Genomic DNA, 18197 nt, shown 5'->3' on the forward strand with positions numbered 1-18197 from the left:
GATACTAGATATCACATATTCATTCAATCATACAGCTCAAACAAAATGGTGGCGATTCTGCTAAAACTCAGTCTTTGAGCTCATAACAAGCTCAAACACCAACATTAACAAAATGGTGACCTTTTACATCTTTACATGATTTCACTGTGAATCAGCTCTTATGGCCCAGTCATACGGCACACAGCATTAGCTAAACAAAAGGAAAAAAGTCACAAAGTCACAATTTGTCAAGAAAAAGTGGACGAATGAGCCTAGACTTCTCCCATCACTGAAAAGCCTGCGAGTGCAGCGCGCATAAAAGACTGAAACGAAACTGAAACTAACAAAAGAAAAACGAAGTGAACGGTGACCTTGATGCTTTTAAACAAAATCAAAATGAAGCTCCAGCATGTGATCATTTCTGCAGGGAGTCTGTGCTGTCCACAGCCAGCTGCAGCAGCTTTGTCTTGACAATGTGTGCGCGCACATGTACGTCTTAGCCAGAGACGTTCAGAGGCTGGAGAGAGAGCTGCTGGAGACCTCTGGATAGGTTTAAAATGTTCAGAAACCACAAGTTTATACAACCCCTGCCAAAAATTATGGAATCACCGGCCTCGGAGGATGTTCATTCAGTTGTTTAATTTTGTAGAAAAAAGACATGACACAAAACTAAAGTCATTTCAAATGGCAACTTTCTGGCTTTAAGAAACACTATAAGAAATCAGGAAAAAAAATTGTGGCAGTCAGTAACGGTTACTTTGTTAGACCAAGCAGAGGGAAAAAAATATGGAATCACTCAATTCTGAGGAAAAAATTATGGAATCATGAAAAACAAAAGAACGCTCCAACACATCACTAGTATTTTGTTGCACCACCTCTGGCTTTTATAACAGCTTGCAGTCTCTGAGGCATGGACTTAATGAGTGACAAACAGTACTCTTCATCAATCTGGCTCCAACTTTCTCTGATTGCTGTTGCCAGATCAGCTTTGCAGGTTGGAGCCTTGTCATGGACCATTTTCTTCAAGTTCCACAAAAGATTTTCAATTGGATTAAGATCCGGACTATTTGCAGGCCATGACATTGACCCTATGTGTCTTTTTGCAAGGAATGTTTTCACAGTTTTTGCTCTACGGCAAGATGCATTATCATCTTGAAAAATGATTTCATCATCCCCAAACATCCTTTCAATTGATGGGATAAGAAAAGTGTCCAAAATATCAACGTAAACTTGTGCATTTATTGATGATGTAATGGCAGCCATCTCCCCAGTGCCTTTACCTGACATGCAGCCCCATATCATCAATGACTGTGGAAATTTACATGTTCTCTTCAGGCAGTCATCTTTATAAATCTCATTGGAATGGCACCAAACAAAAGTTCCAGCATCATCACCTTGCCCAATGCAGATTCGAGATTCATCACTGAATATGACTTTCATCCAGTCATCCACAGTCCAAGATTGCTTTTCCTTAGCCCATTGTAACCTTGTTTTTTTTCTGTTTAGGTGTTAATGATGGCTTTCATGTAGCTTTTCTGTATGTAAATCCCATTTCCTTTAGGCGGTTTCTTACAGTTCGGTCACAGACGTTGACTCCAGTTTCCTCCCATTCGTTCCTCATTTGTTTTGTTGTGCATTTTCGATTTTTGAGACATATTGCTTTAAGTTTTCTGTCTTGACGCTTTGATGTCTTCCTTGGTCTACCAGTATGTTTGCCTTTAACAACCTTCCCATGTTGTTTGTATTTGGTCCAGAGTTTAGACATAGCTGACTGTGAACAACCAACATCTTTTGCAACATTGCGTGATGATTTACCCTCTTTTAAGAGTTTGATAATCCTCTCCTTTGTTTCCTCTCCAAGGTGTGATCACTCCTTTTTAGATGCAGACTAACGAGCAGATCTTATTTGATGCAGGTGTTAGTTTTGGGGATGATAATTTACAGGGTGATTCCATAATTTATTCCTCAGAATTGAGTGATTCCATATTTTTTTCTCTCTGCTTGGTCTAAAAAAGTAACCGTTACTGACTGCCACAATTTTTTTTTCCTGATTTGTTATAGTGTTTCTTAAAGCCAGAAAGTTGCCATTTGAAGTGACTTTAGTTTTGTGTCATGTCTGTGATCTGCTTTTTTTCTACAAAATTAAACAACTGAATGAACATCCTCTGAGGCCGGTGATTCCATAATTTTTGCCAGAGGTTGTATTCAACTTCAATAGTAATTAAAGGCCTGTCTGTCTTAGTTTTTGGGTTATCTTGCAAAAACTCATATTTTCAATAAAAATCCATATGCGAAATTTCAGTGCCATGGTGGCATACCTTACCATGCTTCAGTTTACCTAAAATCTGGACAGAATAGGTTTTTCTGTGGGGTAGAACAAATTTAAGACAAGTTGATTTTCAAAGGTCGGGGGGTTAGGTGGACCCTACACTGTATCGAACCTGTTACTGTTTTCAAGATAAAGCCTTTTTACCACTCCAACAATTGTGTCCGTGAGACCTGCGTCGGTTCAAATTCCAACCTGACCTTGCCCATGGGGCAAGTTCTTTAATCCCCTAGTTGCTCCCAGTGTGTAGTGGGCACGTTGCATGGCAGTAGCCTCACATTGGGGTGAATGTGAGGCACTGATGTGTAAAGCGCTTTGAGTGTCTAATGCAGATGGAAAAGCGCTATATATATAAATACAGTCCATTTATCATTTACCATTTCCTGCAGTTGTGCCCAGTCACTCTGTGCCTGTAAGTGTAACGCAGCCTGACAAATTTATTTACAGCAAAAATAACAAACCAAAGCATACAGGTGGATGGGAGAAAACAGTGAGGGACTCTGGATAAAAAAATACAATTCTTTTCAAAGGGGGGAAAAAACAGAACACAGTACTTACTACCCGGGGGGGCGGAGCAGCTCTTTGGCCATTCACAGAAAGACAAAGGACCCCAAAACTCAAGACAAACAGGGTATGTTATAAATAAGATGTCTAATTGACACGGGTGTAAATAAGTAATCACTAAAAACGCCACAGGGAAGTGAAGGACTGAATATAACCACACGAGGGCACCAAAACCAAGGCATTCCCAAGACAAAATATAACACAAGACTATCTCAAATATTACATATACACACAACATCCAATATATGTCTAAGAAATAAAAAGCAAACCTGAAGAGCAAAATAGAAACACTAAACCTGGAACAATCAAAGACCTAGGGAGAACTCAAACAACAAAAGCAAAGTGACCTATTAGAAAATGCAAGAGAGGCATGAAATAGGGGAGAAGCCAAGACCTGAAAATAACCCATGGCTACAATGAGAACAAAAATACAGTGTAGAACAAAAAACCCACATAACTTGGGTAATCAGAACTAGGAAGACACACCACGGAAGGAAACCATGATATAACCTGAGACCTACAGTGGTATGTAAAAGTTTGGGCACCCTTGATGATTTCCATAATTTTCCTTTATAAATCAGTGGTTGTTTGGATCAGAAATTTCAGTTAAATATATCATATAACAGACAAACAGTGATATTTGAGAAGTGAAATGAAGTTTACAGGATTTACAGAAAGTGTGCAATAATTCTTTAAACAAAATTAGGCAGGTGCATAAATTTGGGCACCCCAACAGAAAAAAATACATCAGCATTTAGTAGATCCTCCTTTTGCAGAAATAACAGCCTCTAAATGATTCCTATAGCTTCCAATGAGAGTCTGGATTCTGGTTGAAGGTATTTTGGACCATTCTTTTTTACAAAACATCCCAGGTTTGTTGGTTTCAGAGCATGGACAGCCTGCTTAAAATCACACCACAGATTTTCAATAATATTCAGGTCTGGGGACTGAGATGGCCATTCCAGAACGTTGTACTTGTTCCTCTGCATGAATGCCTTAGAAGATTTTGAGCAGTGTTTAGGGTCATCTTGAAAGATCCAGCCCCAGCGCAACTTCAGCTTTGTCACTGATTCTTGAACATTGTTCTCAAGAATCTGCTGATATTGACTGGAATCCATGTGACCCTCAACTTTAACAAGATTCCCAGTACCTGCACTGGCCACACAGCCCCGCAGCATGATGGAACCACCTCCAAATTTTACTGTAGGCAGCAAGAGTTTTTCTTGGAATGCTGTGTTCTTTTTCAGCCATGCATACCGCCCCTTGTTATGTCCAAATAACTCAGTTTTAGTTTCATCAGTCCACAGCACCTTATTCCAAAATGAAGCTGGGTTGTCCAAATCTGCTTTAGCATACCTCAAGCAACTTTGTTTGTGGCATGTAGGCAGAAAAGGCTTCCTCTGCATTACAGCATCATACAGCATTTCCTTGTACAAAGTGTGCTGTATAGTTGAACGATGCACAGAGACACTATCTGCAGCAAGATCATGTTATAGGTCTTTGGAGCAGGTCTGTGGGTTGACTATGACTGCTCTCACCATTCTTCACTTCAGCTTATCTGAGATTTTTCTTGGCCTGCCACTTCGGGCCTTAACTACGACTGTGCCTGTGGTCTCCCATTTTCTCACTAAGTTCCTCACAGTGGAAACTGACAGCTGAAATCTCTGAGATAGCTTTTTGCATCCTTCCCCTAAACCATGATGTTGAACAATCTTTGTTTTCAGGTCATTTGAGAGTTGTTTAGAGGATCCAATAATTAGTGCTAAATGTATTCAAATCAATAAAATGACAAGGGTGCCCAAATTTATGCACCTGCCTAATTTTGTTTAAATAATTATTGCACACTTTCTGTATACTAGAAACTTCATTTCACTTCTTAAATATCAGTGTGTTTGCCTGCTATATGATATATTTAACTGAAATGATTTATAAAGGAAAATCATGAAAATTATCAGGCCTGCCCAAACTTTTGCATGGGATATACAAGCAGAGTGGACAGTGGACATGAGACCCAAGAGACCAGGTGGAGAGGACAGAGACAAGATGGAAGTAAGGTGACAAATGCACAGGTTAGGGAACACACACACACACACACACACACACACACACACACACACACACACACACACACACACACACACACACACACACACACACACACACACACACACACACACACACACACACACAGGCAGGAGAGCAGGTGCACAGTGCAACAGGAAGACTAGACAGGACAGTGAGGACTCAGAGGTGGACAAACCTAATCAAAAACACACAAGACAGATCACAAGAAATGACCTACAGGGTGAGTTTAAACATGCACTACACACACACACACACACACACACACACACAAAAAAAGAACACTGACCAAAGAAACCCCCCAAAACCCTGGTCAAATGGGCTGCTGGACGGAACCACTGCAATTTGCACTCTATACAAAAAAGTGGGGTGGATGTCTTTAACAGTTAAACGTAAGAGACAATAGGCAAATAATCAATGTTTATGAGAGTGCATCCCATCTTTTAGTGAATGATTTTTTTTGTTCCATTGCATGAATAGAAAACATTCATTATTTGTTTTATATGACATTTAAATATATCTCATCTGGTGCTGACTGAAACACCAGTCGAGATTTGACCGTTGTTCTCTTTTTGAATGATTTAGATCTGACTGTGGCATTTTATCCTGATTTGACCATCATTTTAATCTGGTTCTGGAGCTGTTCCAGTTTTCATGTTTCTGAAGCTTGCTCTGGAGAACATTCTTGATTAAACTTGTGTTTTCATGGTCTGATAGTTTTCAAATCCCAGCCACATTACACCAAAAAAGAGGAAACAAAAGAAAAATGAAAAGAAAGAAACATGCAGTTATATTTTTCTAACGGTAGATGTCACTAGTGTTTTTCATTTCACTGACAATACCTATTTTTAAAGAGATCAATTTTACAATGAGTTCTTTAAAAAAGAAAGAATGGACTCCAGTAGAATAAATGATTTTCATTGTTGATCTACACAAAGATAAAGGATTTGTTGTTTCTTACTCATTGACTTGAAAATATTTACTGATTGGCTATTTATTGTATTAATCGTATTAATGTTATTTATTTGTGTGCTCTATCTATCTATCTATCTATCTATCTATCTATCTATCTATCTATCTATCTATCTATCTATCTATCTATCTATCTATCTATCTATCTATCTATCTATCTATCTATCTATCTATCTATCTATCTATCTATCTATCTATCTATCTATCTATCTATCTATCTATCTATCTATCTATCTATCTATCTATCTATCTATCTATCTATCTATCTATCTATCTATCTATCTATTCACCACTCAGATTGCAATAGCCAATCACAGATTAGCCTTTCTGTCCATCATTTACCTGTATTTTGGCATGCTTGGTGCCAGAAACTTATGTTGGATCCAAAAGGATCCAAAAAGGCTCGGACAAAAAGTTATATTGGATCGGTTCCCACTGACCAATAGTGTTAGAGCTTACTGCCAACAGCTAGCCAATCAGAGCATGGCATACAAAGGTCAGGAACTAGCTGACAGACGCTGGTTGAAAAAATGGCAACAAACATGTCAACAACAGCAGAAAATTGTCTGTCAGCGAGGTTTGCTGAGTTCACAGAGGAGGAACTGGTGGAAATATTGAACTCCAAGGATGCAAAAAACACTAAGAAGGTAGAGAAGCACACTACTGACATTTTAGAAGCAATCATATGCTGTTCACAACAAAATAAATTGATCTAATTTACTTGACTCTTTGTTGTTTGCTTAATTTGGGAGAGGGGTGGAGAACATAACGATGGATGGCAAGTCGTCGGCTACGCCTCGTCCACTATAACTTTTCTTCATCCAATATTTCTCTATGTTGGACTCCTTACCATCCATTATTTGTATAATATATATATATATATATATATATATATATATATATATATATATATATATATATATATATATATATATACACTTGTCTTTAATATAATGAGACACTAACATGCAGCCATTTATAAAAAATTAAATTAAAACTGCACTCTAGCTCATTATTTGCTTTCAGGATTTCTCAGATATGTAACTGGCCAGTAAGACTTCAGTATTCAAGATCAAGATTATTTGATTGATTGTTTGTTTTTTGGTTAGCACTATTTAAAAAAAATTTCATTCAGTCCATGATTGGAAATGTTATTTCACTGTTGGGTGACTGTGAGCAGCGAAATTTTCAAGAGGAGTTCTTGAGGAGGGCACAAAAAATGTAGCCAAAATTATTCTTGTCATAAATACTAATAGAGTAAACAGTAACAGTCATCATTAGGTTTATTGTTTTCACCTACATATGTGTGTCTGTTCACCCTTTAACAAGATAGCAAAAAAACTAATGGAGGGATTTTAACCAAACTTTATACATTAGTTAAATTCCACCCAAAGCTGAACCCTTTAAATTTCCAGGTTCTTTGGTCAAAGGTAAAGGTCACAGCACAAGGCCAAATTGCTCCCCAATGCAAATAGAAAGGGGGAAGGCTTGGAACTCATGAATCAGAGGCAATAGATCTGAAGGGCTATTAGGGTCCCTTCACACATAACACGAAAGACATAGGAACTGGAAGAAAATCAGCCAACCAAAAACAAAATGGGGAACCATGAAACATTCCGCCAGCTGTCGGGAGGGATGCAGAGTCGGACAGGCGTGCACGATACACCAGTGATGGTTTCATGCATGCGCACATACTGTGAGCAGCTGGAACGTGTTGCACCACATCGCGCCACTGCTGTGGAGAAAAAAAAAACACACACCATAAAAAACACCGCAATTTATTGAATCCCTCTTAGCGAGCAGACAATACAAGTATGAACCGTCTGTTCCTCTGTAGATGACCCATGGTCACAGACGTCATGTCGTGACATGACATGAATGAAGCAGTGCTCTCTTATCATGTCCACATTTGCTGGCCCCGCATGTCCAGCCGGCACCGCGCATGTGTCCAGCAAGCAGCGTGGTGGAGGAGAGACACCACGTCATGTGGACCAGAGCTCATGTTAAGTGACATGACATTCAGATCAACAGCTGAATGTTCACATGATCAGACGGTCCTTTTCGCATGGAGCATCCTGCTGATGTGCGCACTGAGCAGTCGCTCCAGCCTGTGGCAAAGGCGATATATGTTTAATGTATTTCTATATGAGGACAGCAAGCACACGCACACACACGGCATAAAGTTGTTATGTCATGTCCTTCAAAACGCGATATGTGTTCTCCAGCTATGAGGTCCAAGTCCAGAGATTCCAACAGCAGTGGCTCATGTGGACACACCCACTTTTTCAATCATCCCACAGAACAAAGTGTCACTCTTCTTTTCTTTGCTCTGTGATTATTATTATTATTTTTTGTTATTTGTTATGTAATTGTGTATGTATTAGGATGGTAATTGTGTCATTTTATATACCTGTCCTGGCTGTGGCCTCTGTGTTTGTAATGTTACACGACGTGTGCACTGAGCCGTCATTTCCAGCTGTCAGTGTGTGGCGATCAGCCGAGAGGCACCTTGCCCTGATGTGTGAGCTCAGACGTGGCTGGCTGGTCCCCATGTGATCATGTCTGTACATACGAGGTCTGTTAGAAAAGTATCGGACCTTATTTTTTTTTTTCAAAAACCTGATGGATTTGAATCACGTGTGCTTGCATGAGCAAACCATGAACCTTCGTGTGCAAGCGTGAACTTTTTCACGCCTGTCGATTGCATCATTTTCTGGTAAGCAGCCTTTGTGTGAGGTGTGTGTCGTGTGCTCTGCGTTTTTTCATTCTCAAGGAAAAAGACGGAACGACTGGAGCAGTGGCGCATCAAATTTTGCCAGAAACTGGGCGACAGCCAGGTGGAAACCATTTGGAAGATTCAGACGGCTTTCGGTGACGATCCTATGGGCATCACACAGATTAAGGAGCGGTACAACCGGTTTAAAGACATCTGCGCAACGGTGGAGAGCGAGCCACGCTCCGGTCGGCCATCAACATGCAGAAATGACCAGATCATTTCCAAAGTGAACGCTGTGGTGATGCGGGACCGTCGTGTGACTGTCCGAGAAATTGCGGAAGAGGTGGACATCAGCACTTTTTCGGCACATTCCTCTGTGACAGAAGAATTCACCATGAAAACATTGGCGGTGAAAATCATGCCGATGACTTCGGCACAATGCTGCCAACAGCAGAGCAAAAGCGCCTTTGTGTTGAAGTCTCACAGGACATACTGTGACATGTCCACCTCTTCCACAATTTCTCGGATAGTCACACGACTGAAAAGTCAGCAAAAGCCGTCTGAATCATCCGAATGGTTTACACCTGGCTGTCGCGCAGTTTCTGGCAAAATTTGATGCGGCGCTGCTCCAGTCGTTCCGTCTTTTTCCTTAGAATGAAAAAACGCCGAGCGCACGACACACACCTCACACAAAGGCTGCTTACCAGAAAATGATGCAATCGACAGGTGTGAAAAAGTTCACGCATGCGCACGAAGGTTCAAGGTTTGCTCATGCAAGCACACGTGATTCAAATCCATCAGGTTTTTGAAAAAATGAAAAGGTCCGATACTTTTCTAACAGACCTCATACATATCAGCATTTCATGCAAGTGCCCCCCCACATGCCACATGTGTTGGGGGAAGCAGGGGGCGCGACACGCTCTACTGGTTGTTGGCTCTCACTGCGGTATTGTATCACTTCCTGTTCCGGAGCACAGCGGTGTTTTTCTGTATCTGTTAGCTGTTTAATCTGCGCAGTTAGATTGATCTAGTTATCTAGATTACGATTTGTTTCCCAGTGTAATCTTTACGTGCCTTAACTAAAGCACTCCTTCTGCTGAATCACCTCTAAATTATTTACACATTATTCACTTTGCGTGTTTTTAGGAATCCGCTAGCTTAGCGTAGCTACTAGCTCTTAGCCGATTTAGCATGGCGGCTTCTCCTGTCTCTCCCGCACTTTTCTGCTCTGGGTGTGAAATGTTTAGTTATTCCTCGGCCTCCTTTAGCAGTAATGGTACTTGTAATAAGTGTAGCTTATTCGTAGCTTTGGAGGCCAGGCTGGGCGAATTGGAGACTCGGCTCCGCACCGTGGAAAATTCTACAGCTAGCCAGGCCCCTGTAGTCGGTGCGGACCAAGGTAGCTTAGCCGCCGTTAGTTCCCCCCTGGCAGATCCTGAGCAGCCGGGAAAGCAGGCTGACTGGGTGACTGTGAGGAGGAAGCGTAGCCCTAAACAGAAGCCCCGTGTACACCGCCAACCCGTTCACATTTCTAACCGTTTTTCCCCACTCGACGACACACCCGCCGAGGATCAAACTCTGGTTATTGGCGACTCTGTTTTGAGAAATGTGAAGTTAGCGACACCAGCAACCATAGTCAGTTGTCTTCCGGGGGCCAGAGCAGGCGACATTGAAGGAAATTTGAAACTGCTGGTTAAGGCTAAGCGTAAATTTGGTAAGATTGTAATTCACGTCGGCAGTAATGACACCCGGTTACGCCAATCGGAGGTCACTAAAATTAACATTAAATCGGTGTGTAACTTTGCAAAAACAATGTCGGACTCTGTAGTTTTCTCTGGGCCCCTCCCCAATCGGACCGGGAGTGACATGTTTAGCCGCATGTTCTCCTTGAATTGCTGGCTGTCTGAGTGGTGTCCAAAAAATGAGGTGGGCTTCATAGATAATTGGCAAAGCTTCTGGGGAAAACCTGGTCTTGTTAGGAGAGACGGCATCCATCCCACTTTGGATGGAGCAGCTCTCATTTCTAGAAATCTGGCTAATTTTCTTAAATCCTCCAAACCGTGACTATCCAGGGTTGGGACCAGGAAGCAGAGTTGTAGTCTTACACACCTCTCTGCAGCTTCTCTCCCCCTGCCATCCCCTCATTACCCCATCCCCGTAGAGACGGTGCCTGCTCCCAGACCACCAATAACCAGCAAAAATCTATTTAAGCATAAAAATTCAAAAAGAAAAAATAATATAGCACCTTCAACTGCACCACAGACTAAAACAGTTAAATGTGGTCTATTAAACATTAGGTCTCTCTCTTCTAAGTCCCTGTTGGTAAATGATCTAATAATTGATCAACATATTGATTTATTCTGCCTAACAGAAACCTGGTTACAGCAGGATGAATATGTTAGTTTAAATGAGTCAACACCCCCGAGTCACACTAACTGTCAGAATGCTCGTAGCACGGGCCGGGGCGGTGGATTAGCAGCAATCTTCCATTCCAGCTTATTAATTAATCAAAAACCCAGACAGAGCTTTAATTCATTTGAAAGCTTGTCTCTTAGTCTTGTCCATCCAAATTGGAAGTCCCAAAAACCAGTTTTATTTGTTATTATCTATCGTCCACCTGGTCGTTACTGTGAGTTTCTCTGTGAATTTTCAGACCTTTTGTCTGACTTAGTGCTTAGCTCAGATAAGATAATTATAGTGGGCGATTTTAACATCCACACAGATGCTGAGAATGACAGCCTCAACACTGCATTTAATCTATTATTAGACTCTATTGGCTTTGCTCAAAAAGTAAATGAGTCCACCCACCACTTTAATCATATCTTAGATCTTGTTCTGACTTATGGTATGGAAATAGAAGACTTAACAGTATTCCCTGAAAACTCCCTTCTGTCTGATCATTTTTTAATAACATTTACATTTACTCTGATGGACTACCCAGCAGTAGGGAATAAGTTTCATTACACTAGAAGTCTTTCAGAAAGCGCTGTAACTAGGTTTAAGGATATGATTCCTTCTTTATGTTCTCTAATGCCATATAACAACACAGTGCAGAGTAGCTACCTAAACTCTGTAAGGGAGATAGAGTATCTCGTCAATAGTTTTACATCCTCATTGAAGACAGCTTTGGATGCTGTAGCTCCTCTGAAAAAGAGAGCTTTAAATCAGAAGTGTCTGACTCCATGGTATAACTCTCAAACTCGTAGCTTAAAGCAGATAACCCGTAAGTTGGAGAGGAAATGGCGTCTCACTAATTTAGAAGATCTTCACTTAGCCTGGAAAAAGAGTCTGTTGCTCTATAAAAAAGCCCTCCGTAAAGCTAGGACATCTTTCTACTCATCACTAATTGAAGAAAATAAGAACAACCCCAGGTTTCTTTTCAGCACTGTAGCCAGGCTGACAAAGAGTCAGAGCTCTATTGAGCTGAGTATTCCATTAACTTTAACTAGTAATGAGTTCATGACTTTCTTTGCTAACAAAATTTTAACTATTAGAGAAAAAATTACTCATAACCATCCCAAAGACGTATCGTTATCTTTGGCTGCTTTCAGTGATGCCGGTATTTGGTTAGACTCTTTCTCTCCGATTGTTCTGTCTGAGTTATTTTCATTAGTTACTTCATCCAAACCATCAACATGTTTATTAGACCCCATTCCTACCAGGCTGCTCAAGGAAGCCCTACCATTATTTAATGCTTCGATCTTAAATATGATCAATCTATCTTTGTTAGTTGGCTATGTACCACAGGCTTTTAAGGTGGCAGTAATTAAACCATTACTTAAAAAGCCATCACTTGACCCAGCTATCTTAGCTAATTATAGGCCAATCTCCAACCTTCCTTTTCTCTCAAAAATTCTTGAAAGGGTAGTTGTAAAACAGCTAACTGATCATCTGCAGAGGAATGGTCTATTTGAAGAGTTTCAGTCAGGTTTTAGAATTCATCATAGTACAGAAACAGCATTAGTGAAGGTTACAAATGATCTTCTTATGGCCTCGGACAGTGGACTCATCTCTGTGCTTGTTCTGTTAGACCTCAGTGCTGCTTTTGATACTGTTGACCATAAAATTTTATTACAGAGATTAGAGCATGCCATAGGTATTAAAGGCACTGCGCTGCGGTGGTTTGAATCATATTTGTCTAATAGATTACAATTTGTTCATGTAAATGGGGAATCTTCTTCACAGACTAAAGTTAATTATGGAGTTCCACAAGGTTCTGTGCTAGGACCAATTTTATTCACTTTATATATGCTTCCCTTAGGCAGTATTATTAGACGGTATTGCTTAAATTTTCATTGTTACGCAGATGATACCCAGCTTTATCTATCCATGAAGCCAGACGACACACACCAATTAGCTAAACTGCAGGATTGTCTTACAGACATAAAGACATGGATGACCTCTAATTTCCTGCTTTTAAACTCAGATAAAACTGAAGTTATTGTACTTGGCCCCACAAATCTTAGAAACATGGTGTCTAACCAGATCCTTACTGTGGATGGCATTACCCTGACCTCTAGTAATACTGTGAGAAATCTTGGAGTCATTTTTGATCAGGATATGTCATTCAAAGCGCATATTAAACAAATATGTAGGACTGCTTTTTTGCATTTACGCAATATCTCTAAAATCAGAAAGGTCTTGTCTCAGAGTGATGCTGAAAAACTAATTCATGCATTTATTTCCTCTAGGCTGGACTATTGTAATTCATTATTATCAGGTTGTCCTAAAAGTTCCCTAAAAAGCCTTCAGTTAATTCAAAATGCTGCAGCTAGAGTGCTGACGGGGACTAGAAGGAGAGAGCATATCTCACCCATATTGGCCTCTCTTCATTGGCTTCCTGTTAATTCTAGAATAGAATTTAAAATTCTTCTTCTTACTTATAAGGTTTTGAATAATCAGGTCCCATCTTATCTTAGGGACCTCGTAGTACCATATCACCCCAATAGAGCGCTTCGCTCTCAGACTGCAGGCTTACTTGTAGTTCCTAGGGTTTATAAGAGTAGAATGGGAGGCAGAGCCTTCAGCTTTCAGGCTCCTCTCCTGTGGAACCAGCTCCCAATTCAGATCAGGGAGACAGACACCCTCTCTACTTTTAAGATTAGGCTTAAAACTTTCCTTTTTGCTAAAGCTTATAGTTAGGGCTGGATCAGGTGACCCTGAACCATCCCTTAGTTATGCTGCTATAGACGTAGACTGCTGGGGGGTTCCCATGATGCACTGTTTCTTTCTGTTTTTGCTCTGTATGCACCACTCTGCATTTAATCATTAGTGATCGATCTCTGCTCCCCTCCACAGCATGTCTTTTTCCTGGTTCTCTCCCTCAGCCCCAACCAGTCCCAGCAGAAGACTGCCCCTCCCTGAGCCTGGTTCTGCTGGAGGTTTCTTCCTGTTAAAAGGGAGTTTTTCCTTCCCACTGTAGCCAAGTGCTTGCTCAGAGGGGGTCGTTTTGACCGTTGGGGTTTTACATCATTATTGTATGGCCTTGCCTTACAATATAAAGCGCCTTGGGGCAACTGTTTGTTGTGATTTGGCGCTATATAAAAAAAAAATTGATTGATTGATTGACACAATGCCACACTCGTGGGGCACTTAAGACAAATTTCACAGCCAGCTCGAAAGTAGTCGCCTGCGCTCTGTTTTCATGCTGACTGTGTGAATGGCACCACATTCCTGAGTGGTATTGGATGTTCGTGTGTGACACCTGGAATTTGGCCGACACCTGCCGAGAGAGGGATCGAACACTCTGCCTTTCGGCCACTGGTGTGCACGAATGCTTGTAGCGACAGGTGTATGAGGCTCCGATTTCTCACGAACGGTATACAATTCCTCCTTCATGCGCTAGTTGACTTCAATCGTGTTACGTGTGAAGGGCCCTTAGACATGAATAGCATTTGACCGTTAATGTCACAGTCAATGTTGCTCACGTTTTGATCATTTCTAGTGGTTAAACAGTGCCAGATACACCTATGGTTAATATTAGACAAGGATAGGAAATCATAAGTGAGATTATAAAATGCACAATCTAATTTGACCTTGAACATATTCAAGGTCAAATTATTAAGTAGAATTATTAAGTAGAATATACTTTCTCCACTGATACTGTTGGTGAGTGTCACTGTCTAGATGCTATAATTGTACTTACGACATTCGTGGTTTCTCTGGCATGGAAACCCTGGTGGGGCACAATGAACTCTGTACAGGCAACAGTGACCTCACAGTTGAATCATAAACCTATTTACTCACTGAATCCAAACAGAAATGCACCTTATCAATTAAAATGAATATGCACACATTAACATAATGTGGTGCAGCACTTAGTGTCGCTAATCACACACCCAAAGCAGCATCTCAGAGCTGACTTAATCGACATCCAAAATTACACATATTGTAATAACACATGTTCATAATATCCTTAAATTTTCAGTCATTACAAGGCTTGTGCAATTATACACTTTATGCCTACACAGACAAACATAGTCCCTGTGATGAGCAGGACAAACACAGGATTAATGGAGATAGTGAGCGAGCGAGTGAGCAAGATCTGATCTACAAAATTTCTGTAAGTAACACCATAACAAATGGACTGCATTTATATAGCGCTTTTTTCATCTGCATCAGACACTCAAAGCGCTTTACAGTAATGCCTCACATTCACCCCATATGTCAGGCTGCTGCCATGCAAGGCGCCCACTACACACCTGGAGGCAACTAGGTGATTAAGGACCTTGCCCAAGGACCCTTAGTGATTGTCTGCTCAGGCTGGGATTTGAACAGAGGATCCTCTGGTGTCAAGCCCAACACTTAACCACTAGACTATCACCTCCCCACCATAACAACTCCTCTAGCTTCATATACGAAACTTTGGGCTGTGATAGATACAGCTGAGGACCAGTGCGTCTCATATTTCGGGCCATGTTGGCATCTTTTAACATGCAAAATGAATCAAACATAAAATAAAGTTGTACATGCTTATGCGGTTGTTTATGAAGGTTTGTTGCTAATGGTAGGGTCTTGGTAGCCACTAGAGACCACTGATACTTGTTTCATTTATTCACATCCACAAATCACAAATATTTGTGACAGACAGGAAATCAGAGGTGTGTCATGTGAGGGTACGGACTCATCTGGGATTTTTGTATTGCTTTGTGTTCAGGTTTGTTTTGTGTTCTGGTTACTGCACTCTCTTGTCTTGTGTCTGGGGTTGGGTCTGGGCGTGTCTTTTCCCCTCAGTTTGCCACTCCTCCTTCCTGATTGTTCTTTCACACCTGTTCCTAATTCTCCCCTCATTACCTGCTCTATTTAAGCCCTTTGATTACCCTCCTGTCTTTGTTGTGAAAGTGTAGTGACACGGACCCACAACAGGGGGCGCAAATGAACGGTCAATAGATGAGCCAAAAGGTTACAATTTAATGTTGTGAAATGTGCACAACGAATATACAGACAATCTCAGAATATGATTACAGTCAAATTACAAAGGTGACGTGTGGGCAGGCTCGAGGATAGAAGACGTCTGTCCTGAGAAGGGCCGGAACCACACGATTTCTGCCACCACCGAACCTGGTGAATACTGGAGCCGCCAAGTCCCGAATTCCCAGGTGATCACCGTCTCCGACTGTCGGATCTGGTATTGCTGGCGAGAACAAAGACAGTCAAGTGTGGGTGTGTGTACACCCAGTAACAACAACGGTGGGAATGCCACCTCCACCTCTCACTCAATATGTGATGAGTACCGCAGTGATTCCTCAGGGGAAAAGAGTGCCGTCCTGCACTCACTCAGCTTCCACAGATAGAGGAACCGGTACTACTGCAAACACTCACAATATACAGATATATTGTAACACAAAACGGCTGAGGATATTACCTTCAATGAAGTATGATATCTCGGCGATGAGGTGGAGATGACGTCTGGGTTTTATGGAGTGAGGTGATGAAGAATGAGTGACAGCTGTCAGGAAGTAATGAGTAACAGCTGTCACTCCCGGCTGTGTCCGTGGCGGCAGTGCCCTCTCGTGCCTGAAGCCCGCACTTCAGGCAGGGCGCCCTCTGGTGGTGGGCCAGCAGTACCTCCTCTTCTGGCGGCCCACACAGCAGGACCCCCCCTCAATGGGCGCCTCCTGGCGCCCGACCAGGTTTGTCGGGGTGTCGGCGGTAGAAGTCGGCCAGGAGGGCCGGATCCAGGATGAAGCTCCTCTTCACCCAGGAGCGTTCTTCAGGTCCATACCCTTCCCAGTCCACCAGATATTGGAACCCCCGGCCCATTCGACGGACGTCCAGGAGCCGGCGCACTGTCCAAGCCGGCTCCCCGTCAATGATCCGGGCAGGAGGCGGCGCCGGACCGGGAGCACAGAGGGGTGAGGTGTGGTGAGGTTTGATCCTGGAAACATGGAAGACCTGGATGATCCTGCCAGTAGCATATGCTTGTCTCAAAGATTAAGCCATGCAAGTTTAAGTACACACGGCCGAGATATCCTGTTGTGAAAGTGTAGTGACACGGACCCACAACAGGGGGCGCAAATGAACGGTCAATAGATGAGCCAAAAGGTTACAATTTAATGTTGTGAAATGTGCACAACGAACATACAGACAATCTCAGAATATGATTACAGTCAAATTACAAAGGTGACGTGTGGGCAGGCTCGAGGATAGAAGGCGTCTGTCCTGAGAAGGGCCGGAACCACACGATTTCTGCCACCACCGAACCTGGTGAATACTGGAGCCGCCAAGTCCCGAATTCCCAGGTGATCACCGTCTCCGACTGTCGGATCTGGTACTGCTGGCGAGAACAAAGACAGTCAAGTGTGGGTGTGTGTACACCCAGTAACAATAACGGTGGGAATGCCACCTCCACCTCTCACTCAATATGTGATGAGTACCGCAGTGATTCCTCAGGGGAAAAGAGTGCCGTCCTGCACTCACTCAGCTTCCACAGATAGAGGAACCGGTACTCCTGCAAACACTCACAATATACAGATATATTGTAACACAAAACGGCTGAGGATATTACCTTCAATGAAGTACGATATCTCGGCAATGAGGTGGAGATGACGTCTGGGTTTTATGGAGTGAGGTGATGAAGAATGAGTGACAGCTGTCAGGAAGTAATGAGTAACAGCTGTCACTCCCGGCTGTGTCCGTGGCGGCAGCGCCCTCTCGTGCCTGAAGCCCGCACTTCAGGCAGGGCGCCCTCTGGTGGTGGGCCAGCAGTACCTCCTCTTCTGGCGGCCCACACAACAGTCTTTTTCAGTTCATCGTACCTTGTGTCATCGCTACCGGCCTTTTCACAGTCCTTGTTCTTTGTTATTGCCATGCCTTGTTTTTTTGAACTTCTTACCTAACAACCTCGAGTTTGTGTCATGATTTGGATACTGCTGCTGATTCTTCCCTGTCTTTTTGTGTAGCCTCTGCCAGTTTACCAAGTAAATCCTTTTATTCATTCTACACCTTGGTGTGAGTCCTTCATTTGTGTCCAGCCTTTTTGGGTCCAAGTTCATGACAAGGTGTTGACAAGGGTTGTGTACTCTCATCCCTGCTCTTCTCCCTCTACACCAATGGGTG

General features: G+C 42.2%; 1 long non-coding RNA gene across 1 annotated transcript; it reads left to right on the plus strand.

Moving 5' to 3' along the window:
- The first annotated feature begins 892 nt into the window (after nucleotides 1-892).
- LOC117527212 lies at nucleotides 893-17102 on the plus strand. The gene is made up of 4 exons (XR_004565470.1): nucleotides 893-902; nucleotides 1455-1460; nucleotides 3917-3931; nucleotides 17032-17102. It is a non-coding gene; the product is annotated as an uncharacterized LOC117527212 (long non-coding RNA).
- Nucleotides 17103-18197: the final 1095 nt, after the last annotated feature.

The sequence above is a fragment of the Thalassophryne amazonica genome, chromosome 16 (genome assembly GCF_902500255.1).
Source record: "Thalassophryne amazonica chromosome 16, fThaAma1.1, whole genome shotgun sequence".
NCBI lineage: Eukaryota > Metazoa > Chordata > Actinopteri > Batrachoidiformes > Batrachoididae > Thalassophryne > Thalassophryne amazonica.